Genomic DNA, 27,053 nt, shown 5'->3' on the forward strand with positions numbered 1-27,053 from the left:
ACGAAATCTGAACTACAATGAAGTCTCACTTCCCCCCGGTCAAAAGGGCCATCTGAAAAAAGTGTAAAATCCAGAAAGGCAGGACAGGCCATGGAGAACTGGGAGCCTTGTTATGCTGATGGGCGGGATGTAAATTGGCAACAGCCACTCGGGAGATGTGTATGGTGTTTCCCGAAACATCTAAAAAACAAAGCAACAGAGCCTAGGGCACTTCCACTTATGGTCCTATAGCTTAGGGAAATTAAAATCAAAAAGACACAGCCACCCCAAAGTTTGGGACGGCTCTGTTTACAAGAACCTCGTTTACGGTACAAGTTCAATATCGCAGAAAGCGAAAAAAGGATAAAGAAGTTGTGGTACTTACGTACAATGCAATATCACTCAGGAATGAAATCTATGTCATCAGGCCCGTAGCAGCATAATGAGTGGATTCAGGTATGATGATTCTAAGTGAAATAAGTCACACAGAAAAAGAAACATCATAAGATATCACTAATACACGGAATGTAAACTTGGCTACACAGGAACTGGATTACAAAACAGAACAGGGTCTCAAATTTAGAAAACCAACTTATGCTTGCTTAAGGGGAAAGGTGAGTTGGGGTGCTGCATAAAACCAGAGATTGAAATGAGCACAGATAAACTTCCTTAAGCCAAATATGGAATAGACAAGAGCTACTCCTTGCTCAATGAAATGGACTCAACACCCCATATTAAACGCCTAAGAATGTACCTGACTAGTAAGTATCTTAAAACCTATGGATTGGTATGTCTCCGAAAGAGAATCAAGCATGTGTACAGGGGCATAAACGCAGCAGTGATAGGATTGGAGAGGTTCGGTGAGCAAATGAAGACCCTTTGAAGTCATATTGCATGGTACCCATTCCACGGGTCTCAACACTCCAGGTTTAAGGGATTCTTCCTTCAGCTAAAACATACATGTGGAACCCAGAGTATGATCAACCGTGTGATCGGGAGACGTGTTCCAATATGTCTCAGTTCTCGTCCCCTGGTACTCGGGTGCAACATTCCAGACGCTTTACTAACACTCTCCCGACTTGGAGAGTCAGTGCCTTTAACCTCCTGTTTGGCCCAGTTTGCAATTTCTGCGGAAGATGAACAGGAATAGGGAGAACCAATGAGAGACTAGCTGGAGGTGTGTGGACGGGCAAATTTAACTCTCATTTCCCACCAGGAAGAGGAATTAACCAAAGGCTCAGCGTGCCGTGCCAGAACCAGATTAGGGCCTGAAGCAATCCTGTGGTGTTGCGGCCAGCTCACAAGAAAGACAGTTGAAGAAAGGAGCTCAGGGGCACTGTAATTCACAAACCTTCAGAGTTATAAATGACAGCTATCGTCCAAAAATATACTGAAGTAAGGCTGGCAAGAGGACTTGAAAGCGGGGCAGAATTGCAGGAAACCGATTTCAGGAGGTAGACTGGAATTGCATTTAAAGCATAGGAAAAGAGGCAGAACGTCGACAATGATGCACTTGGCCAAAAAGGGCGTATGCGTTTTTTCCTGAATATATTCAGGAAAAAACGCATACGCACTTTTTGGCCAACCAAGCAAGCTTGCAAAGGAAATCTGCACTACAATGAAGTCTCACTTCCCCCGGGTCAAAAGGGCCATCTGAAAAAAGTGTAAAATCCAGAAAGGCAGGACAGGCCATGGAGAACAGGGAGCCTTGTTATGCTGATGGGCGGTATGTAAATTGCCAACAGCCACTCAGGAGAAGTGTATGGTGTTTCCTGAAACATCTAAAAAACAGAGCAACAGAGCCTAGGGCTCTTCCACTTATGGTCCTATAGCTTAGGGAAATTAAAATCAAAAAGACACAGCCACCCCAAAATTTGGGATGGCTCTGTTTACAAGAACCTCATTTACGGTACAAGTTCAATATCGCAGAAAGTGAAAAATGGATAAAGAAGTTGTGGTACTTACGTACAATGCAATATCACTCAGCAATGAAATCTATGTCATCAGGCCCATAGCAGCATAATGAGTGGATTAAGCTATGATGATTCTTACGGAAATAAGTCACACAGAAATAGAAATATCATAACACATCACTAATACACGGAATGTAAACTTGGCTACACAGGAACTGGATTACAAAACAGAACAGGGTATCAAATGTAGAAAACCAACTTATGCTTGCTTAAGGGGAAAGGTGAGTTGGGGTGCTGCATAAAACCAGAGATTGAAATGAGCACAGATAAAGTTCCTTAAGCCAAATATGGAATAGACAAGAGCTACTCCTTGCTCAACAAAATGGACTCAACACCCCATATTAAATGCCAAAGAATGTACCTGACTAGTAAGTATCTTAAAACCTATGGATTGCCATGTCTGTGAAACAGAAACAAGCGTGTGTTCAGCGGCATAAACGCAGCAGTGATAGGATTGGAGAGGTTCGGTGAGCAAATGCAGACCCTTTGAAGTCATATTGCATGGTACCCATTCCACGGGTCTCAACTCTCCAGGTTTAAGGGATTCTTCCTTCACCTAAAACATGCATGTGGAACCCAGAGTATGATCAACCATGTGATCGGGAGACGTGTTCAAATATGCCTCAGTTTTCGTCCCCTGGTACTCAGGTGCAACATTCCAGATGCTTTACTAACACTCTCCCGACTTGGAGAGTCAGTGCCTTTAAACTCCTGTTTGGCCCAGTTTGCAATTTCTGCGGAAGATGAACAGGAATAGGGAGAACCAATGAGAGACTAGCTGGAGGTGTCTGGACGGGCAAATTTAACTCTCATTTCCCACCAGGAAGAGGAATTAACCAAAGGCTCAGCGTGCCGTGCCGGAACCAGATTAGGGCCTGAAGCAATCCTGCAGTGTTGCGGCCAGCTCACAAGAAAGCGAGTTGAAGAAAGGAGCTCAGGGGCACTGTAATTCAAAAACGTTCAGAGTTATAAATGACAGCTATCGTCCAAAAATATACTGAAGTAAGGCTGCCAAGAGGACTAGAAAGCGGGGCAGAATTGCAGGAAACCGATTTCAGGAGGTAGACTGGAATTGCATTTAAAGCATAGGAAAAGAGGCAGAACGTCCACAATGATGCACTTGGCCAAAAAGGGCGTATGCGTTTTTTCCTGAATATATTCAGGAAAAAACGCATACGCCCTTTTTGGCCAACCAAGCAAGCTTGCAAAGGAAATCTGCACTACAATGAAGTCTCACTTCCCCCTGGTCAAAAGGGCCATCTGAAAAAAGTGTAAAATCCAGAAAGGCAGGACAGGCCATGGAGAACTGGAGCCTTGTTATGCTTATGGGCGGGATGTAAATTGCCAACAGCCACTCGGGAGAAGTGTATGGTGTTTCCTGAAACATCTAAAAAACAGAGCAACAGAGCCTAGGGCACTTCCACTTATGGTCCTATAGCTTAGGGAAATTAAAATAAAAAAGACACAGCCACCCCAAAGTTTGGGATGGCTCTGTTTACAAGAACCTCGTTTACGGTACAAGTTCAATATCGCAGAAAGTGAAAAATGGATAAAGAAGTTGTGGTACTTACGTACAATGCAATATCACTCAGCAATGAAATCTATGTCATCAGGCCGATAGCAGCATAATGAGTGGATTCAGGTATGATGATTCTAACTGAAATAAGTCACACAGAAAAAGAAACATCATAAGATATCACTAATACACGGAATGTAAACTTGGCTACACAGGAACTGAATTACAAAACAGAACAGGGTATCAAATTTAGAAAACCAGCATATGCTTGCTTAAGGGGAAAGGTGAGTTGGGGTGCTGCATAAAACCAGAGATTGAAATGAGCACAGATAAAGTTCCTTAAGCCAAATATGGAATAGACAAGAGCTACTCCTTGCTCAATGAAATGGACTCAACACCCCATATTAAATGCCAAAGAATGTACCTGACTAGTAAGTATCTTAAAACCTATGGATTGCCATGTCTCTGAAAGAGAAACAAGCGTGTGTTCAGGGGCATAAACGCAGCAGTGATAGGATTGGAGAGGTTCGGTGAGCAAATGCAGACCCTTTGAACTCATATTGCATGGTACCCATTCCACGGGTCTCAACTCTCCAGGTTTAAGGGATTCTTCCTTCACCTAAAACATGCATGTGGAACCCAGAGTATGATCAACCATGTGATCGGGAGACGTGTTCAAATATGCCTCAGTTCTTGTCCCCTGGTACTCGGGTGCAACATTCCAGATGCTTTACTAACACTCTCCCGACTTGGAGAGTCAGTGCCCTTAACGTCCTGTTTGGCCCAGTTTGCAATTTCTGCGGAAGATGTACAGGAATATGGAGAACCAATGAGAGACTAGCTGGAGGTGTCTGGACGGGCAAATTTAACTCTCATTTCCCACCAGGAAGAGGAATTAACCAAAGGCTCAGCATGCCGTGCCAGAACCAGATTAGGGCCTGAAGCAATCCTGCGGTGTTGCGGCCAGCTGAAAAGAAAGAGAGTTGAAGAAAGGAGCTCAGGGGCACTCTAATTCACAAACCTTCAGAGTTATAAATGACAGCTATCATCCAAAAATATACTGAAGTAAGGCTGCCAACAGGACTTGAAAGCGGGGCAGAATTGCAGGAAACCGATTTCAGGAGGTAGACTGGAATTGCATTTAAAGCATAGGAAAAGAGGCAGAACGTCCACAATGATGCACTTGGCCAAAAAGGGCATATGCGTTTTTTCCTGAATATATTCAGGAAAAAACACATACGCCCTTTTTGGCCAACCAAGCAAGCTTGCAAAGGAAATCTGCACTACAATGAAGTCTCACTTCCCCCCGGTCAAAACGGCCATCTGAAAAAAGTGTAAAATCCAGAAAGGCAGGACAGGCCATGGAGAACTGGGAGCCTTGTTATGCTGATGTGTGGGATGTAAATTGCCAACAGCCACTCGGGAGAAGTGTATGGTGTTTCTTGAAACATCTAAAAAACAGAGCAACAGAGCCTAGGACACTTCCACTTATGGTCCTATAGCTTAGGGAAATTAAAATCAAAAAGACACAGCCACCCCAAAATTTGAGATGGCTCTGTTTACAAGAACCTCATTTACGGTACAAGTTCAATATCGCAGAAAGTGAAAAATGGATAAAGAATTTGTGGTACTTACGTACAATGCAATATCACTCAGCAATGAAATCTATGTCATCAGGCCCATAGCAGCATAATGAGTGGATTAAGGTATGATGATTCTTACGGAAATAAGTCACACAGAAATAGAAATATCATAAGACATCACTAATACATGGAATGTAAACTTGGCTACACAGGAACTGGATTACAAAACAGAACAGGGTATCAAATTTAGAAAACCAGCATATGCTTGCTTAAGGGGAAAGGTGAGTTGGGGTGCTGCATAAAACCAGAGATTGAAATGAGTACAGATAAAGTTCCTTAAGCCAAATATGGAATAGACAAGAGCTATTCGTTGCTCAACGAAATGGACTCAACACCCCATATTAAACGCCTAAGAATGTACCTGACTAGTAAGTACCTTAAAACCTATGGATTGCTATGTCTCCGAAAGAGAATCAAGCGTGTGTACAGGGGCATAAACGCAGCAGTGATAGGACTGGAGAGGTTCGGTGAGCAAATGAAGACCCTTTGAAGTCATATTGCATGGTACCCATTCCACGGGTCTCAACTCTCCAGGTTTAAGGGATTCTTCCTTCAGCTAAAACATGCATGTGGAACCCAGAGTATGATCAGCCGTGTGATCGGGAGACGTGTTCAAATACGTCTCAGTTTTCGTTCCCTGGTACTCGGGTGCAACATTCCAGATGCTTTACTAACACTCTCCTGACTTGGAGAGTCAGTGCCTTTAACCTCCTGTTTGGCCCAGTTTGCAATTTCTGCGGAAGACGAACAGGAATAGGGAGAACCAATGAGAGACTAGCTGGAGATGTCTGGACGGGCAAATTTAACTCTCATTTCCCACCAGGAAGAGGAATTAACCAAAGGCTCAGCGTGCCATGCCGGAACCAGATTAGGGCCTGAAGCAATCCTGCGGTGTTGCGGCCAGCTGAAAAGAAAGAGAGTTGAAGAAAGGAGCTCAGGGGCACTGTAATTCACAAACCTGCAGAGTTTTAAATGACAGCTTTCGTCCAAAAATATACTGAAGTAAGGCTGCCAAGAGGACTTGAAAGCGGGGCAGAATTGCAGGAAACCGATTTCAGGAGGTAGACTGGAATTGCATTTAAAGCATAGGAAAAGAGGCAGAACGTCCACAATGATGCACTTGGCCAAAAAGGGCATATGCGTTTTTTCCTGAATATATTCAGGAAAAAACGTATACGCCCTTTTTGGCCAACCAAGCAAGCTTGCAAAGGAAATCTGCACTACAATGAAGTCTCACTTCCCCCCGGTCAAAAGGGCCATCTGAAAAAAGTGTAAAACCCAGAAAGGCAGGACAGGCCATGGAGAACTGGGAGCCTTGTTATGCTGATGGGCGGGATGTAAATTGCCAACAGCCACTCGGGAGAAGTGTATGGTGTTTCCTGAAACATCTAAAAAACAGAGAAACAGAGCCTAGGGCACTTCCACTTATGGTCCTATAGCTTAGGGAAATTAAAATCAAAAAGACACAGCCACGCCAAAGTTTGGGACGGCTCTGTTTACAAGAACCTCGTTTACGGTACAAGTTCAATATCGCAGAAAGTGAAAAATGGATAAAGAAGTTGTGGTACTTACGTACAATGCAATATCACTCAGCAATGAAATCTATGTCATCAGGCCCATAGCAGCATAATGAGTGGATTAAGGTATGATGATTCTAACTGAAATAAGTCACACAGAAATAGAAATATCATAAGACATCACTAATACACGGAATGTAAACTTGGCTACACAGGAACTGGATTACAAAACAGAACAGGGTCTCAAATGTAGAAAACCAACTTATGCTTGCTTAAGGGGAAAGGTGAGTTGGGGTGCTGCATAAAACCAGAGATTGAAATGAGCACAGATAAAGTTCCTTAAGCCAAATATGGAATAGACAAGAGCTACTCCTTGCTCAACGAAATGGACTCAACACCCCATATTAAATGCCTAAGAATGTACCTGACTAGTAAGTATCTTAAAACCTATGGATTGCTATGTCTCCGAAAGAGAATCAAGCATGTGTACAGGGACATAAACGCAGCAGTGATAGGATTGGAGAGGTTCAGTGAACAAATGAAGACCCTTTGAAGTCATATTGCATGGTACTCATTCCACGGGTCTCAACTCTCCAGGTTTAAGGGATTCTTCCTTCAGCTAAAACATGCATGTGGAACCCAGAGTATGATCAACCATGTGATCGGGAGACGTGTTCAAATATGTCTCAGTTTTCGACCCCTGGTACTCGGGTGCAACATTCCAGATGCTTTACTAACACTCTCCCGACTTGGAGAGTCAGTGCCTTTAACCTCCTGTTTGGCCCAGTTTGCAATTTCTGCGGAAGATGAACAGGAATAGGGAGAACCAATGAGAGACTAGCTGGAGGTGACTGGACGGGCAAATTTAACTCTCATTTCCCACCAGGAAGTGGAATTAACCAAAGGCTCAGCGTGCGGTGCCGGAACGAGATTAGGGCCTGAAGCAATCCTGCGGTGTTGTGGCCAGCTCACAAGAAAGCGAGTTGAAGAAAGGAGCTGAGGGGCACTGTAATTCACAAACCTGCAGAGTTATAAATGACAGCTATCGTCCAAAAATATACTGAAGTAAGGCTGCCAAGAGGACTTCAAAGCGGGGCAGAATTGCAGGCAACCGATTTCAGGAGGTAGACTGGAATTGCACTGAAAGCATAGGAAAACAGGCAGAACGTCGACAATGATGCACTTGCCCAAAAAGGGCGTATGCGTTTTTTCCTGAATATATTCAGGAAAAAACGCATACGCCCTTTTTGGCCAACCAAGCAAGCTTGCAAAGGAAATCTGCACTACAATGAAGTCTCACTTCCCCCCGGTCAAAAGGGCCATCTGAAAAAAGTGTAAAATCCAGAAAGGCAGGACAGGCCATGGAGAACTGGGAGCCTTGTTATGCTGATGGGCGGGATGTAAATTGCCAACAGCCACTCAGTAGAAGTGTATGGTGTTTCCTGAAACATCTAAAAAACAGAGAAACAGAGCCTAGGGCACTTCCACTTATGGTCCTATAGCTTAGGGAAATTAAAATCAAAACGACACAGCCACGCCAATGTTTGGGACGGCTCTGTTTACAAGAACCTCATTTACAGTACAAGTTCAATATCGCAGAAAGTGAAAAATGGATAAAGAAATTGGGGTACTTACGTACAATGCAATATCACTCAGCAATGAAATCTATGTCAACAGGCCCGTAGCAGCATAATGAGTGGATTCAGGTATGATGATTCTAACTGAAATAAGTCACACAGAAATAGAAATATCATAAGACATCACTAATACACGGAATGTAAACTTGGCTACACAGGAACTGGATTACAAAACAGAACAGGGTCTCAAATGTAGAAAACCAACTTATGCTTGCTTAAGGGGAAAGGTGAGTTGGGGTGCTGCATAAAACCAGAGATTGAAATGAGCACAGATAAAGTTCCTTAAGCCAAATATGGAATAGACAAGAGCTACTCCTTGCTCAACGAAATGGACTCAACACCCCATATTAAATGCCTAAGAATGTACCTGACTAGTAAGTATCTTAAAACCTATGGATTGCTATGTCTCCGAAAGAGAATCAAGCGTGTGTACAGGGACATAAACACAGCAGTGATAGGATTGGAGAGGTTCAGTGAACAAATGAAGACCCTTTGAAGTCATATTGCATGGTACTCATTCCACGGGTCTCAACTCTCCAGGTTTAAGGGATTCTTCCTTCAGCTAAAACATGCATGTGGAACCCAGAGTATGATCAACCATGTGATCGGGAGACGTGTTCAAATATGTCTCAGTTTTCGACCCCTGGTACTCGGGTGCAACATTCCAGATGTTTTACTAACACTCTCCCGACTTGGAGAGTCAGTGCCTTTAACCTCCTGTTTGGCCCAGTTTGCAATTTCTGCGGAAGATGAACAGGAATAGGGAGAACCAATGAGAGACTAGCTGGAGGTGACTGGACGGGCAAATTTAACTCTCATTTCCCACCAGGAAGTGGAATTAACCAAAGGCTCAGCGTGCGGTGCCGGAACGAGATTAGGGCCTGAAGCAATCCTGCGGTGTTGTGGCCAGCTCACAAGAAAGCGAGTTGAAGAAAGGAGCTGAGGGGCACTGTAATTCACAAACCTGCAGAGTTATAAATGACAGCTATCGTCCAAAAATATACTGAAGTAAGGCTGCCAAGAGGACTTCAAAGCGGGGCAGAATTGCAGGCAACCGATTTCAGGAGGTAGACTGGAATTGCACTGAAAGCATAGGAAAACAGGCAGAACGTCGACAATGATGCACTTGCCCAAAAAGGGTGTATGCGTTTTTTCCTGAATATATTCAGGAAAAAACGCATACGCCCTTTTTGGCCAACCAAGCAAGCTTGCAAAGGAAATCTGCACTACAATGAAGTCTCACTTCCCCCCGGTCAAAAGGGCCATCTGAAAAAAGTGTAAAATCCAGAAAGGCAGGACAGGCCATGGAGAACTGGGAGCCTTGTTATGCTGATGGGCGGGATGTAAATTGCCAACAGCCACTCAGTAGAAGTGTATGGTGTTTCCTGAAACATCTAAAAAACAGAGAAACAGAGCCTAGGGCACTTCCACTTATGGTCCTATAGCTTAGGGAAATTAAAATCAAAAAGACACAGCCACGCCAATGTTTGGGACGGCTCTGTTTACAAGAACCTCATTTACAGTACAAGATCAATATCGCAGAAAGTGAAAAATGGATAAAGAAATTGGGGTACTTACGTATAATGCAATATCACTCAGCAATGAAATCTATGTCAACAGGCCCGTAGCAGCATAATGAGTGGATTCAGGTATGATGATTCTAACTGAAATAAGTAACACAGAAAAAGAAACATCATAAGACATCACTAATACACGGAATGTAAACTTGGCTACACAGGAACTGGATTACAAAACAGAACAGGTTCTCAAATGTAGAAAAGAAACTTATGCTTGCTTAAGGGGAAAGGTGAGTTGGGGTGCTGCATAAAACCAGAGAATGAAAAGAGCACAGATAAAGTTCCTTAAGCCAAATATGGAATAGACAAGAGCTACTCCTTGCTCAATGAAATGGACTCAACACCCCATATTAAATGCCTAAGAATGTACCTGACTAGTAAGTATCTTAAAACCTATGGATTGGTATGTCTCCGAAAGAGAATCAAGCATGTGTACAGGGGCATAAACGCAGCAGTGATAGGATTGGAGAGGTTCGGTGAGCAAATGAAGACCCTTTGAAGTCATATTGCATGGTATCCATTCCACGGGTCTCAACTCTCCAGGTTTAAGTGATTCTTCCTTCACCTAAAACATGTATGTGGAACCCAGAGTATGATCAACCGTGTGATCGGGAGACGTATTCAAATATGTCTCAGTTTTCGTCCCCTGGTACTCGGGTGCAACATTCCAGACGCTTTACTAACACTCTCCCGACTTGGAGAGTCAGTGCCTTTAACCTCCTGTTTGGCCCAGTTTGCAATTTCTGCGGAAGATGAACAGGAATAGGGAGAACCAATGAGAGACTAGCTGGAGGTGTGTGGACGGGCAAATTTAACTCTCATTTCCCACCAGGAAGAGGAATTAAGCAAAGGCTCAGCGTGCCGTGCCGGAACCAGATTAGGGCCAGAAGCAATCCTGCGGTGTTGCGGCCAGCTAACAAGAAAGCAAGATGAAGAAATGAGCTCAGGGGCACTGTAATTCACAAATCTGCAGAGTTATAAATGACAGCTATCGTCCAAAAATATACTGAAGTAAGGCTGCCAAGAGGACTTGAAAGCGGGGCAGAATTGCAGGAAACCGATTTCAGGAGGTAGACTGGAATTGCATTTATAGCATAGGAAGAGAGGCAGAACGTCCACAATGATGCACTTGGCCAAAAAGTGCGTATGCGTTTTTTCCTGAATATATTCAGGAATATATTCAGGAAAAAACGCATACGCCCTTTTTGGCCAACCAAGCAAGCTTGCAAAGGAAATCTGCACTACAATGAAGTCTCACTTCCCCCCGGTCAAAAGGGCCATCTGAAAAGAGTGTAAAATCCAGAAAGGCAGGACAGGCCATGGAGAACTGGGAGCCTTGTTATGCTGATGGTCGGGATGTAAATTGCCAACAGCCACTCAGGAGAAGTGTATGGTGTTTCCTGAAACATCTAAAAAACAAAGCAACAGAGCCTAGGGCACTTCCACTTATAGTCCTATAGTTTAGGGAAATTAAAATCAAAAAGACACAGCCACCCCAAAGTATGGGATGGCTCTGTTTACAATAACCTCGTTTACGGTACAAGTTCAATATCGCAGAAAGTGAAAAATGGATAAAGAATTTGTGGTACTTACGTACAATGCAATATCACTCAGCAATGAAATCTATGTCATCAGGCCCGTAGCAGCATAATGAGTGGATTCAGGTATGATGATTCTAACTGAAATAAGTCACACAGAAAAAGAAACATCATAAGATATCACTAATACACGGAATGTAAACTTGGCTACACAGGAACTGGATTACAAAACAGAACAGGGTCTCAAATGTAGAAAAGCAACGTATGCTTGCTTAAGGGGAAAGGTGAGTTGGGGTGCTGCATAAAACCAGAGATTGAAATGAGCACAGATAAAGTTCCTTAAGCCAAATATGGAATAGACAAGAGCTACTCCTTGCTCAATGAAATGGACTCAAAACACCATATTAAATGCCTAAGAATGTACCTGACTAGTAAGTATCTTAAAACCTATGGATTGCTATGTCTCTGAAAGAGAATCAAGCGTGAGTACAGGGACATAAACGCAGCAGTGATAGGATTGGAGAGGTTCGGTGAGCAAATGAAGACCCTTTGAAGTCATATTGCATGGTACCCATTCCACGGGTCTCAACTCTCCAGGTTTAAGGGATTCTTCCTTCAGCTAAAACATGCATGTGGAACCCAGAGTATGATCAACCGTGTGATTGGGAGACGTGTTCAAATATGTCTCAGTTTTCGTCCACTGGTACTCGGGTGCAACATTTCAGACGCTTTACTAACACTCTCCCGACTTGGAGAGTCAGTGTCTTTAACCTCCTGCTTGGCCCAGTTTGCAATTTCTGCCGAAGATGAACAGGGATAGGGAGGACCAATGAAAGACTAGCTGGAGGTGTCTGGACGGGCAAATTTAACTCTCATTTCCCACCAGGAATAGCAATTAAGCAAAGGCTCAGCGTGCCGTGCCGGAACCAGATTAGGGCCTGAAGCAATCGTGCGGTGTTTCGGCCAGCTCACAAGAAAGCAAGTTGAAGAAAGGAGCTCAGGGGCACTGTAATTCACAAACCTGCAGAGTTATAAATGACAGCTATCGTCCAAAAATATACTGAAGTAAGGCTGCCAAGAGGACTTGAAAGCGGGGCAGAATTGCAGGAAGCCGATTTCAGGAGGTAGACAGGAATTGCATTTAAAGCATAGGAAAAGAGGCAGAACGTCGACAATGATGCACTTGGCCAAAAAGGGCGTATGCGTTTTTTCCTGAATATATTCAGGAAAAAACGCATACGCACTTTTTGGCCAACCAAGCAAGCTTGCAAAGGAAATCTGCACTACAATTAAGTCTCACTTCCCCCCCGGTCAAAAGGGCCATCTGAAAAAAGTGTAAAATCCAGAAAGGCAGGACAGGCCATGGAGAACTGGGAGCCTTGTTATGCTGATGGGCGGGATGTAAATTGCCAACAGCCACTGGGGAGAAGTGTATGGTGTTTCCTGAAACATCTAAAAAACAAAGCAACAGAGCCTAGGGCACTTCCACTTATGGTCCTATAGCTTAGGGAAATTAAAATCAAAAACACACAGCCACCGCAAAGTTTGGGACGGCTCTGTTTACACGAACCTCGTTTACGGTACAAGTTCAATATCGCAGAAAGCGAAAAATGGATAAAGCAGTTGTGGTACTGACGTACAATGCAATATCACTCAGCAATGAAATCTATGTCATCAGGCCCGTAGCAGCATAATGAGTGGAATCAGGTATGATGATTCTAACTGAAATAAGTCACACAGAAAAAGAAACATCATAAGATATCACTAATACACGGAATGTAAACTTGGCTACACAGGACTGAATTACAAAACAGAACAGGGTGTCAAATTTAGAAAACCCAATTATGCTTGCTTAAGGGGAAAGGGGAGTTGGGGTGCTGCATAAACCAGAGATTGAAATGAGCACAGATAAAGTTCCTTAAGCCAAATATATAATAGACAAGAGCTACTCCTTGCTCAACGAAATGGACTCAACACCCCATATTAAACGCCTAAGAATGTACCTGACTAGTAAGTATCTTAAAACCTATGGATTGCTATGCCTCCGAAAGAGAATCAAGCATGTGTACAGGGGCATAAACGCAGCAGTGATAGGATTGGAGAGGTTCGGTGAGCAAACAAAGACCCTTTGAAGTCATATTGCATGGTACCCATTCCACGGTTCTCAAGTCTCCAGGTTTAAGGGATTCTTCCTTCAGCTAAAAGATGCATGTGGAACCCAGAGTATGATCAACCGTGTGATCGTGAGACGTGGTCCAATATGTCTCAGTTCTCGTCCCCTGGTAATCGGGTGCAATATTCCAGACGCTTTACTAACACTCTCCCGACATGGAGAGTCAGTGCCTTTAACCTCCTGTTTGGCCCAGTTTGCAATTTCTGCGGAAGATGAACAGGAATAGGGAGGACCAATGAGAGACTAGCTGGAGGTGTCTGGACGGGCAAATTTAACTCTCATTTCCCACCAGGAAGAGGAATTAACCAAAGGCTCAGCGTGCCGTGCCGGAACCAGATTAGGGCCTGAAGCAATCCTGTGGTGTTGCGGCCAGCTCACAAGAAAGCGAGTTGAAGAAAGGAGCTCAGGAGCACTGTAATTCACAAACCTGCAGAGTTATAAATGACAGCTATCGTCCAAAAATATACTGAAGTAAGGCTGCCAAGAGGACTTCAAAGCGGGGCAGAATTGCAGGCAACCGATTTCAGGAGGTAGACTGGAATTGCACTGAAAGCATAGGAAAACAGGCAGAACGTCGACAATGATGCACTTGCCCAAAAAGGGCGTATGCGTTTTTTCCTGAATATATTCAGGAAAAAACGCATACGCCCTTTTTGGCCAACCAAGCAAGCTTGCAAAGGAAATCTGCACTACAATGAAGTCTCACTTCCCCCCGGTCAAAAGGGCCATCTGAAAAAAGTGTAAAATCCAGAAAGGCAGGACAGGCCATGGAGAACTGGGAGCCTTGTTATGCTGATGGGCGGGATGTAAATTGCCAACAGCCACTCAGTAGAAGTGTATGGTGTTTCCTGAAACATCTAAAAAACAGAGAAACAGAGCCTAGGGCACTTCCACTTATGGTCCTATAGCTTAGGGAAATTAAAATCAAAACGACACAGCCACGCCAATGTTTGGGACGGCTCTGTTTACAAGAACCTCATTTACAGTACAAGTTCAATATCGCAGAAAGTGAAAAATGGATAAAGAAATTGGGGTACTTACGTACAATGCAATATCACTCAGCAATGAAATCTATGTCAACAGGCCCGTAGCAGCATAATGAGTGGATTCAGGTATGATGATTCTAACTGAAATAAGTCACACAGAAATAGAAATATCATAAGACATCACTAATACACGGAATGTAAACTTGGCTACACAGGAACTGGATTACAAAACAGAACAGGGTCTCAAATGTAGAAAACCAACTTATGCTTGCTTAAGGGGAAAGGTGAGTTGGGGTGCTGCATAAAACCAGAGATTGAAATGAGCACAGATAAAGTTCCTTAAGCCAAATATGGAATAGACAAGAGCTACTCCTTGCTCAACGAAATGGACTCAACACCCCATATTAAATGCCTAAGAATGTACCTGACTAGTAAGTATCTTAAAACCTATGGATTGCTATGTCTCCGAAAGAGAATCAAGCGTGTGTACAGGGACATAAACGCAGCAGTGATAGGATTGGAGAGGTTCAGTGAACAAATGAAGACCCTTTGAAGTCATATTGCATGGTACTCATTCCACGGGTCTCAACTCTCCAGGTTTAAGGGATTCTTCCTTCAGCTAAAACATGCATGTGGAACCCAGAGTATGATCAACCATGTGATCGGGAGACGTGTTCAAATATGTCTCAGTTTTCGACCCCTGGTACTCGGGTGCAACATTCCAGATGTTTTACTAACACTCTCCCGACTTGGAGAGTCAGTGCCTTTAACCTCCTGTTTGGCCCAGTTTGCAATTTCTGCGGAAGATGAACAGGAATAGGGAGAACCAATGAGAGACTAGCTGGAGGTGACTGGACGGGCAAATTTAACTCTCATTTCCCACCAGGAAGTGGAATTAACCAAAGGCTCAGCGTGCGGTGCCGGAACGAGATTAGGGCCTGAAGCAATCCTGCGGTGTTGTGGCCAGCTCACAAGAAAGCGAGTTGAAGAAAGGAGCTGAGGGGCACTGTAATTCACAAACCTGCAGAGTTATAAATGACAGCTATCGTCCAAAAATATACTGAAGTAAGGCTGCCAAGAGGACTTCAAAGCGGGGCAGAATTGCAGGCAACCGATTTCAGGAGGTAGACTGGAATTGCACTGAAAGCATAGGAAAACAGGCAGAACGTCGACAATGATGCACTTGCCCAAAAAGGGTGTATGCGTTTTTTCCTGAATATATTCAGGAAAAAACGCATACGCCCTTTTTGGCCAACCAAGCAAGCTTGCAAAGGAAATCTGCACTACAATGAAGTCTCACTTCCCCCCGGTCAAAAGGGCCATCTGAAAAAAGTGTAAAATCCAGAAAGGCAGGACAGGCCATGGAGAACTGGGAGCCTTGTTATGCTGATGGGCGGGATGTAAATTGCCAACAGCCACTCAGTAGAAGTGTATGGTGTTTCCTGAAACATCTAAAAAACAGAGAAACAGAGCCTAGGGCACTTCCACTTATGGTCCTATAGCTTAGGGAAATTAAAATCAAAAAGACACAGCCACGCCAATGTTTGGGACGGCTCTGTTTACAAGAACCTCATTTACAGTACAAGATCAATATCGCAGAAAGTGAAAAATGGATAAAGAAATTGGGGTACTTACGTATAATGCAATATCACTCAGCAATGAAATCTATGTCAACAGGCCCGTAGCAGCATAATGAGTGGATTCAGGTATGATGATTCTAACTGAAATAAGTAACACAGAAAAAGAAACATCATAAGACATCACTAATACACGGAATGTAAACTTGGCTACACAGGAACTGGATTACAAAACAGAACAGGTTCTCAAATGTAGAAAAGAAACTTATGCTTGCTTAAGGGGAAAGGTGAGTTGGGGTGCTGCATAAAACCAGAGAATGAAAAGAGCACAGATAAAGTTCCTTAAGCCAAATATGGAATAGACAAGAGCTACTCCTTGCTCAATGAAATGGACTCAACACCCCATATTAAATGCCTAAGAATGTACCTGACTAGTAAGTATCTTAAAACCTATGGATTGGTATGTCTCCGAAAGAGAATCAAGCATGTGTACAGGGGCATAAACGCAGCAGTGATAGGATTGGAGAGGTTCGGTGAGCAAATGAAGACCCTTTGAAGTCATATTGCATGGTATCCATTCCACGGGTCTCAACTCTCCAGGTTTAAGTGATTCTTCCTTCACCTAAAACATGTATGTGGAACCCAGAGTATGATCAACCGTGTGATCGGGAGACGTATTCAAATATGTCTCAGTTTTCGTCCCCTGGTACTCGGGTGCAACATTCCAGACGCTTTACTAACACTCTCCCGACTTGGAGAGTCAGTGCCTTTAACCTCCTGTTTGGCCCAGTTTGCAATTTCTGCGGAAGATGAACAGGAATAGGGAGAACCAATGAGAGACTAGCTGGAGGTGTGTGGACGGGCAAATTTAACTCTCATTTCCCACCAGGAAGAGGAATTAACCAAAGGCTCAGCGTGCCGTGCCGGAACCAGATTAGGGCCAGAAGCAATCCTGCGGTGTTGCGGCCAGCTAACAAGAAAGCAAGATGAAGAAATGAGCTCAGGGGCACTGTAATTCACAAATCTGCAGAGTTATAAATGACAGCTATCGTCCAAAAATATACTGAAGTAAGGCTGCCAAGAGGACTTGAAAGCGGGGCAGAATTGCAGGAAACCGATTTCAGGAGGTAGACTGGAATTGCATTTATAGCATAGGAAGAGAGGCAGAACGTCCACAATGATGCACTTGGCCAAAAAGTGCGTATGCGTTTTTTCCTGAATATATTCAGGAATATATTCAGGAAAAAACGCATACGCCCTTTTTGGCCAACCAAGCAAGCTTGCAAAGGAAATCTGCACTACAATGAAGTCTCACTTCCCCCCGGTCAAAAGGGCCATCTGAAAAGAGTGTAAAATCCAGAAAGGCAGGACAGGCCATGGAGAACTGGGAGCCTTGTTATGCTGATGGTCGGGATGTAAATTGCCAACAGCCACTCAGGAGAAGTGTATGGTGTTTCCTGAAACATCTAAAAAACAAAGCAACAGAGCCTAGGGCACTTCCACTTATAGTCCTATAGTTTAGGGAAATTAAAATCAAAAAGACACAGCCACCCCAAAGTATGGGATGGCTCTGTTTACAATAACCTCGTTTACGGTACAAGTTCAATATCGCAGAAAGTGAAAAATGGATAAAGAATTTGTGGTACTTACGTACAATGCAATATCACTCAGCAATGAAATCTATGTCATCAGGCCCGTAGCAGCATAATGAGTGGATTCAGGTATGATGATTCTAACTGAAATAAGTCACACAGAAAAAGAAACATCATAAGATATCACTAATACACGGAATGTAAACTTGGCTACACAGGAACTGGATTACAAAACAGAACAGGGTCTCAAATGTAGAAAAGCAACGTATGCTTGCTTAAGGGGAAAGGTGAGTTGGGGTGCTGCATAAAACCAGAGATTGAAATGAGCACAGATAAAGTTCCTTAAGCCAAATATGGAATAGACAAGAGCTACTCCTTGCTCAATGAAATGGACTCAAAACACCATATTAAATGCCTAAGAATGTACCTGACTAGTAAGTATCTTAAAACCTATGGATTGCTATGTCTCTGAAAGAGAATCAAGCGTGAGTACAGGGACATAAACGCAGCAGTGATAGGATTGGAGAGGTTCGGTGAGCAAATGAAGACCCTTTGAAGTCATATTGCATGGTACCCATTCCACGGGTCTCAACTCTCCAGGTTTAAGGGATTCTTCCTTCAGCTAAAACATGCATGTGGAACCCAGAGTATGATCAACCGTGTGATTGGGAGACGTGTTCAAATATGTCTCAGTTTTCGTCCGCTGGTACTCGGGTGCAACATTTCAGACGCTTTACTAACACTCTCCCGACTTGGAGAGTCAGTGTCTTTAACCTCCTGCTTGGCCCAGTTTGCAATTTCTGCCGAAGATGAACAGGGATAGGGAGGACCAATGAGAGACTAGCTGGAGGTGTCTGGACGGGCAAATTTAACTCTCATTTCCCACCAGGAATAGCAATTAAGCAAAGGCTCAGCGTGCCGTGCCGGAACCAGATTAGGGCCTGAAGCAATCGTGCGGTGTTTCGGCCAGCTCACAAGAAAGCAAGTTGAAGAAAGGAGCTCAGGGGCACTGTAATTCACAAACCTGCAGAGTTATAAATGACAGCTATCGTCCAAAAATATACTGAAGTAAGGCTGCCAAGAGGACTTGAAAGCGGGGCAGAATTGCAGGAAGCCGATTTCAGGAGGTAGACAGGAATTGCATTTAAAGCATAGGAAAAGAGGCAGAACGTCGACAATGATGCACTTGGCCAAAAAGGGCGTATGCGTTTTTTCCTGAATATATTCAGGAAAAAACGCATACGCACTTTTTGGCCAACCAAGCAAGCTTGCAAAGGAAATCTGCACTACAATGAAGTCTCACTTCCCCCCCGGTCAAAAGGGCCATCTGAAAAAAGTGTAAAATCCAGAAAGGCAGGACAGGCCATGGAGAACTGGGAGCCTTGTTATGCTGATGGGCGGGATGTAAATTGCCAACAGCCACTGGGGAGAAGTGTATGGTGTTTCCTGAAACATCTAAAAAACAAAGCAACAGAGCCTAGGGCACTTCCACTTATGGTCCTATAGCTTAGGGAAATTAAAATCAAAAACACACAGCCACCGCAAAGTTTGGGACGGCTCTGTTTACACGAACCTCGTTTACGGTACAAGTTCAATATCGCAGAAAGCGAAAAATGGATAAAGCAGTTGTGGTACTGACGTACAATGCAATATCACTCAGCAATGAAATCTATGTCATCAGGCCCGTAGCAGCATAATGAGTGGAATCAGGTATGATGATTCTAACTGAAATAAGTCACACAGAAAAAGAAACATCATAAGATATCACTAATACACGGAATGTAAACTTGGCTACACAGAACTGAATTACAAAACAGAACAGGGTGTCAAATTTAGAAAACCCAATTATGCTTGCTTAAGGGGAAAGGGGAGTTGGGGTGCTGCATAAACCAGAGATTGAAATGAGCACAGATAAAGTTCCTTAAGCCAAATATATAATAGACAAGAGCTACTCCTTGCTCAACGAAATGGACTCAACACCCCATATTAAACGCCTAAGAATGTACCTGACTAGTAAGTATCTTAAAACCTATGGATTGCTATGCCTCCGAAAGAGAATCAAGCATGTGTACAGGGGCATAAACGCAGCAGTGATAGGATTGGAGAGGTTCGGTGAGCAAACGAAGACCCTTTGAAGTCATATTGCATGGTACCCATTCCACGGTTCTCAAGTCTCCAGGTTTAAGGGATTCTTCCTTCAGCTAAAAGATGCATGTGGAACCCAGAGTATGATCAACCGTGTGATCGTGAGACGTGGTCCAATATGTCTCAGTTCTCGTCCCCTGGTAATCGGGTGCAATATTCCAGACGCTTTACTAACACTCTCCCGACATGGAGAGTCAGTGCCTTTAACCTCCTGTTTGGCCCAGTTTGCAATTTCTGCGGAAGATGAACAGGAATAGGGAGGACCAATGAGAGACTAGCTGGAGGTGTCTGGACGGGCAAATTTAACTCTCATTTCCCACCAGGAAGAGGAATTAACCAAAGGCTCAGCGTGCCGTGCCGGAACCAGATTAGGGCCTGAAGCAATCCTGTGGTGTTGCGGCCAGCTCACAAGAAAGCGAGTTGAAGAAAGGAGCTCAGGAGCACTGTAATTCACAAACCTGCAGAGTTATAAATGACAGCTATCGTCCAAAAATATACTGAAGTAAGGCTGCCAAGAGGACTTGAAAGCGGGGCAGAATTGCAGGAAACCGATTTCAGGAGGTAGACTGGAATTGCATTTAAAACATAGGAAAAGAGGCAGAACGTCGACAATGATGCACTTGGTCGAAAAGGGCGTATGCGTTTTTTCCTGAATATATTCAGGAAAAAACGCATACGCCCTTTTTGGCCAACCAAGCAAGATTGCAAAGGAAATCTGCACTACAATGAAGTCTCACTTCCCCCTGGTCAAACGGGCTATCTGAATAAAGTGTAAAATCCAGAAAGGCAGGACAGGCCATGGAGAAATGGGAGCCTTGTTATGCTGATGGGCGGGATGTAAATTGCCAACAGCCACTCAGGAGAAGTGTATGGTGTTTCCTGAAACATCTAAAAAACAAAGCAACAGAGCCTAGGACACTTCCACTTATAGTCCTATAGCTTAGGGAAATTAAAATCAAAAAGACACAGCCACCCCAAAGTATGGGATGGCTCTGTTTACAAGAACCTCATTTACGGTACAAGTTCAATATCGCAGAAAGTGAAAAATGGATAAAGAAGTTGTGGTACTTACGTACAATGCAATATCACTCAGCAATGAAATCTATGTCATCAGGCCCGTAGCAGCATAGAGTGGATTCAGGTATGATGATTCTAACTGATATAAGTCACACAGAAAAAGAAACATTATAAGATATCACTAATACACAGAATGTAAACTTGGCTACACAGGAACTGGATTACAAAACAGAACAGGGTCTCAAATGTAGAAAAGCAACTTATGCTTGCTTAAGGGGAAAGGTGAGTTGGGGTGCTGCATAAAACCAGAGATTGAAATGAGCACAGATAAAGTTCCTTAAGCCAAATATGGAATAGACAAGAGCTACTCCTTGCTCAACGAAATGGACTCAAAACCCCATATTAAACGCCTAAGAATGTACCTGACTAGTAAGTATCTTAAAACCTATGGACTGCTATGTCTCTGAAAGAGAATCAAGCGTGTGTACAGGGGCATAAACGCAGCAGTGATAGGATTGGAGAGGTTCGGTGAGCAAATGAAGACCCTTTGAAGTCATATTGCATGGTACTCATTCCACGGGTCTCAACTCTCCAGCTTTAAGGGATTCTTCCTTCAGCTGAAACATGCATGTGGAACCCAGAGTATGATCAACCGTGTGATTGGGAGACGTGTTCAAATATGTCTCAGTTTTTGTCCGCTGGTACTCAGGTGGAACATTCCAGATGCTTTACTAACACTCTCCCGACTTGGAGAGTCAGTGCCTTTAACCTCCTGCTTGGCCCATTTTGCAATTTCTGCGGAAGATGAACAGGGATAAGGAGGACCAATGAGAGAGTAGCTGGAGGTGTCTGGACGGGCAAATTTAACTCTCATTTCCCACCAGGAAGAGCAATTAAGCAAAGGCTCAGCGTGCCGTGCCGGAACCAGATTAGGGCCTGAAGCAATCCTGCGGTGTTGCGGCTAGCTCACAAGAAAGCGAGTTGAAGAAAGGAGCTCAGGGGCACTGTTATCACAAACCTGCAGAGTTATGAATGACAGCTATCGTCCAAAAATATACTGAAGTAAGGCTGCCAAGAGGACTTGAAAGCGGGGCAGAATTGCAGGAATCCGATTTCAGGAGTTAGACTGGAATTGCATTTAAAGCATAGGAAAGGAGGCAGAACGTCGACAATGATGCACTAGGCCAAAAAGGGCATATGCGTTTTTTCCTGAATATATTCAGGAAAAAACGCATACGCACTTTTTGGCCAACCAAGCAAGCTTGCAAAGGAAATCTGCACTACAATGAAGTCTCACTTCCCCCGGGTCAAAAGGGCCATCTGAAAAAAGTGTAAAATCCAGAAAGGCAGGACAGGCCATGGAGAACTGAGAGCCTTGTTATGCTGATGGGTGGGATGTAAATTGCCAACAGCCACTCGGGAGAAGTGTATGGTGTTTCCTGAAACATCTAAAAAACAAAGCAACAGAGCCTAGGGCACTTCCACTTATGGTCCTATAGCTTAGGGAAATTAAAATCAAAAAGACACAGCCAACCCAAAGTTTGGGACGGCTCTGTTTACAAGAACCTCGTATACGGTACATGTTCAATATCGCAGAAAGTGAAAAATGGATAAAGAAGTTGTGGTACTTACGTACAATGCAATATCACTCAGCAATGAAATCTATGTCATCTGGCCCATAGCAGCATAATGAGTGGATTCAGGTATGATGATTGTAACTGAAATAAGTCACACAGAAAAAGAAACATCATAAGATACCACTAATACACGGATGTAAACTTGGCTACACAGGAACTGGATTACAAAACAGAACAGGGTCTCAAATTTAGAAAACCAACTTATGCTTGTTTAAGGGGAAAGGTGAGTTGGGGTGCTGCATAAAACCAGAGATTGAAATGAGCACAGATAAAGTTCCTTAAGCCAAATATGGAATAGACAAGAGCTACTCCTTGCTCAACGAAATGGACTCAAAACCCCATATTAAACGCCTAATAATGTACCTGACTAGTAAGTATCTTAAAACCTATGGATTGCTATGTCTCTGAAAGAGAAACAAGCGTGATTACCGGGGCATAAACGCAGCAGTGATAGGATTGGAGAGGTTCGGTGAGCAAATGAAGACCCTTTGAAGTCATATTGCATGGTACCCATTCCACGGGTCTCAACACTCCAGGTTTAAGAGATTCTTCCTTCAGCTAAAACATGCATGTGGAACCCTGAGTATGATCAACCATGTGATCGGGAGACGGGTTCAAATATGTCTCAGTTCTTGTCCCCTAGTACTCGGTTGCAACATTCCAGACGCTTTACAAGACTGTCCCGACTTGGAGAGTCAGTGCCTTTAACCTCCTGCTTGGCCCATTTTGCAATTTCTGCGGAAGATGAACAGGGATAAGGAGGACCAATGAGAGACAAGCTGGAGGTGTCTGGACGGGCAAATTTAACTCTCATTTCCCACCAGGAAGAGCAATTAAGCAAAGGCTCAGCGTGCCGTGCCGGAACCAGATTAGGGCCTGAAGCAATCCTGCAGTGTTGCGGCCAGCTCACAAGAAAGCGAGTTGAAGAAAGGAGCTCAGGGGCACTGTTATCACAAACCTGCAGAGTTATGAATGACAGCTATCGTCCAAAAATATACTGAAGTAAGGCTGCCAAGAGGACTTGAAAGCGGGGCAGAATTGCAGGAATCCGATTTCAGGAGGTAGACTGGAATTGCATTTAAAGCATAGGAAAAGAGGCAGAACGTCCACAATGATGCACTTGGCCAAAAAGGGTGTATGCGTTTTCTCCTGAATATATTCAGGAGAAAATGCATACGCACTTTTTGGCCAAACAAGCAAGCTTGCAAAGGAAATCTGCACTACATTGAAGTCTCACTTCCCCCCCGGTCAAAAGGACCATCTGCAAAAAGTGTAAAATCCAGAAAGGCAGGACAGGTCATGGAGAACTGGGAGCCTTGTTATGCTGATGGGCGGCATGTAAACCGCCAACGGTCACGGGGGAGAAGTGTATGGTGTTTCCTGAAACATCTAAAAAACAAAGCAACAGAGCCTAGGGCACTTCCACTTATGGTCCTATAGCTTAGGGAAATTAAAATAAAAAAGACACAGCCACCCCAATGTTTGGGACAGCTCTGTTTACAAGAACTCCTTTACGGCACAAGTTCAATTTCGCAGAAAGTGAAAAATGGATAAAGAAGTTGTGGTACTTACGTACAATGCAATATCACTCAGCAATGAAATCTATGTCATCAGGCCCGTAGCAGCATAATGAGTGGATTCAGGTATGATGATTCTAACTGAAATAAGTCACACAGAAAAAGAAACATCATAAGATATCACTAATACACGGAATGTAAACTTGGCTACACAGAACTGAATTACAAAACAGCACAGGGTGTCAAATTTAGAAAACCCACTTATGCTTGCTTAAGGGGAAAGGTGAGTTGGGGTGCTGCATAAACCAGAGATTGAAATGAGCACAGATAAAGTTCCTTAAGCCATATATATAATAGACAAGAGCTACTCCTTGCTCAACGAAATGGACTCAACACCCCATATTAAACGCCTAAGAATGTACCTGACTAGTAAGTATCTTAAAACCTATGGATTGCTATGCCTCTGAAAGAGAATCAAGCATGTGTACAGGGGCATAAACGCAGCAGTGATAGGATTGGAGAGGTTCGGTGAGCAAACGAAGACCTTTTGAAGTCATATTGCATGGTACCCCTTCCACGGTTCTCAAGTCTCCAGGTTTAAGGGATTCTTCCTTCAGCTAAAACATGCATGTGGAACCCAGAGTATGATCAACCGTGTGATCGTGAGACGTGGTCCAATATATCTCAGTTCTCGTCCCCTGGTAAACGGGTGCAATATTCCAGAAGTTTTACTAACACTCTCCCGACTTGGAGAGTCAGTGCCTTTAACCTCCTGTTTCGCCCAGTTTGCAATTTCTGCGGAAGATGAACAGGAATAGGGAGGACCAATGAGAGACTAGCTGGAGGTGTCTGGATGGGCAAGTTTAACTCTCATTTCCCACCAGGAAGAGGAATTAACCAAAGGCTCAGCGTGCCGTGCCGGAACCAGATTAGAGCCTGAAGCAATCCTGTGGTGTTGCGGCCAGCGCACAAGAAAGCGAGTTGAAGAAAGGAGCTCAGGGGCACTGTAATTCACAAACCTGCAGAGTTATAAATGACAGCTATCGTCCAAAAATATACTGAAGTAAGGCTGCCAAGAGGACTTGAAAGCGGGGCAGAATTGCAGGAAACCGATTTCAGGAGGTAGACTGGAATTGCATTTAAAACATAGGGAAAGAGGCAGAACGTCGACAATGATGCACTTGGCCAAAAAGGGCGTATGCGTTTTTTCCTGAATATATTCAGGAAAAAACGCATACGCCCTTTTTGGCCAACCAAGCAAGCTTGCAAAGGAAATCTGCACTACAATGAAGTCTCATTTCCCCGGGTCAAAAGGGCCATCTGTAAAAAGTGTAAAATCCAGAAAGGCAGGACAGGCCATGGAGAACTGAGAGCCTTGTTATGCTGATGGGCGGGATGTAAATTGCCAACAGCCACTCGGGACAAGTGTATGGTGTTTCCTGAAACATCTAAAAAACAAAGCAACAGAGCCTAGGGCACTTCCACTTATGGTCCTATAGCTTAGGGAAATTAAAATCAAAAAGACACAGCCAACCCAAAGTTTGGGACGGCTCTGTTTACAAGAACCTCGTTTACGGTACATGTTCAATATCGCAGAAAGTGAAAAATGGATAAAGAAGTTGTGGTAGTTACGTACAATGCAATATCACTCAGCAATGAAATCTATGTCATCTGGCCCATAGCAGCATAATGAGTGGATTCAGGTATGATGATTGTAACTGAAATAAGTCACACAGAAAAAGAAACATCATAAGATACCACTAATACACGGAATGTAAACTTGGCTACACAGGAACTGGATTACAAAACAGAACAGGGTCTCAAATTTAGAAAACCAACTTATGCTTGTTTAAGGGGAAAGGTGAGTTGGGGTGCTGCATAAAACCAGAGATTGAAATGAGCACAGATAAAGTTCCTTAAGCCAAATATGGAATAGACAAGAGCTACTCCTTGCTCAACGAAATGGACTCAGAACCCCATATTAAACGCCTAATAATGTACCTGACTAGTAAGTATCTTAAAACCTATGGATTGCTATGTCTCTGAAAGAGAAACAAGCGTGAGTACCGGGGCATAAACGCAGCAGTGATAGGATTGGAGAGGTTCGGTGAGCAAATGAAGACCCTTTGAAGTCATATTGCATGGTACCCATTCCACGGGTCTCAACTCTCCAGCTTTAAGGGATTCTTCCTTCAGCTAAAACATGCATGTGGAACCCTGAGTATGATCAACCATGTGATCGGGAGACGGGTTCAAATATGTCTCAGTTCTTGTCCCCTGGTACTCGGGTGCAACATTCCAGACGCTTTACAAGACTGTCCCGACTTGGAGAGTCAGTGCCTTTAACCTCCTGTTTGGCCCAGTTTGAAATTTCTGCGGAAGATGAACAGGGATAGGGAAGACCAATGAGAGACTAGCTGGAGGTGTCTGGACGGGCAAATTTAACTCTCATTTCCCACCAGGAAGAGGAATTAAGCAAAGGCTCAGCGTGCCGTGCCAGAACCAGATTAGGACCTGAAGCAATCCTGCGGTGTTGCGGCCAGCTCACAAGAAAGCGAGTTGAAGAAAGGAGCTCAGGGGCACTGTAATTCACAAACCTGCAGAGTTATAAATGACAGCTATCGTCCAAAAATATACTGAAGTAAGGCTGCCAAGAGGACTTGAAAGCTGGGCAGAATTGCAGGAAACCGACTTCAGGAGGTAGACTGGAATTGCATTTAAAGTATAGGCAAAGAGGCAGAACGTCGACAATGATGCACTTGGCCAAAAAGGGCGTATGCGTTTTTTCCTGAATATATTCAGGAAAAAACGCATACGCCCTTTTTGGCCAACCAAGCAAGCTTGCAAAGGAAATCTGCACTACAATGAAGTCTCACTTCCCCCCGGTCAAAAGGGCCATCTGATAAAAGTGTAAAATCCAGAAAGGCAGGACAGGCCATGGAGAACTGGGAGCCTTGTTATGCTGATGGGCGGGATATAAATTGCCAACAGCCACTCAGGAGAAATGTATGGTGTTTCCTGAAACATCT

The 27,053-nt window shown here is 43.8% G+C and overlaps 1 long non-coding RNA gene across 1 annotated transcript in view; it reads right to left on the reverse strand.

Annotated features, from left to right (window-relative positions):
• The window catches only part of LOC125963189 (uncharacterized), a 524,668-nt gene that overhangs the window by 351,600 nt on the left and 146,015 nt on the right, over positions 1 to 27,053 (reverse strand). The gene's annotated exons all lie outside the window — the stretch shown is intronic.

This window comes from Orcinus orca, unplaced genomic scaffold (genome assembly GCF_937001465.1).
Source record: "Orcinus orca unplaced genomic scaffold, mOrcOrc1.1 scaffold_64, whole genome shotgun sequence".
NCBI classification, from domain to species: Eukaryota; Metazoa; Chordata; class Mammalia; order Artiodactyla; family Delphinidae; genus Orcinus; species Orcinus orca.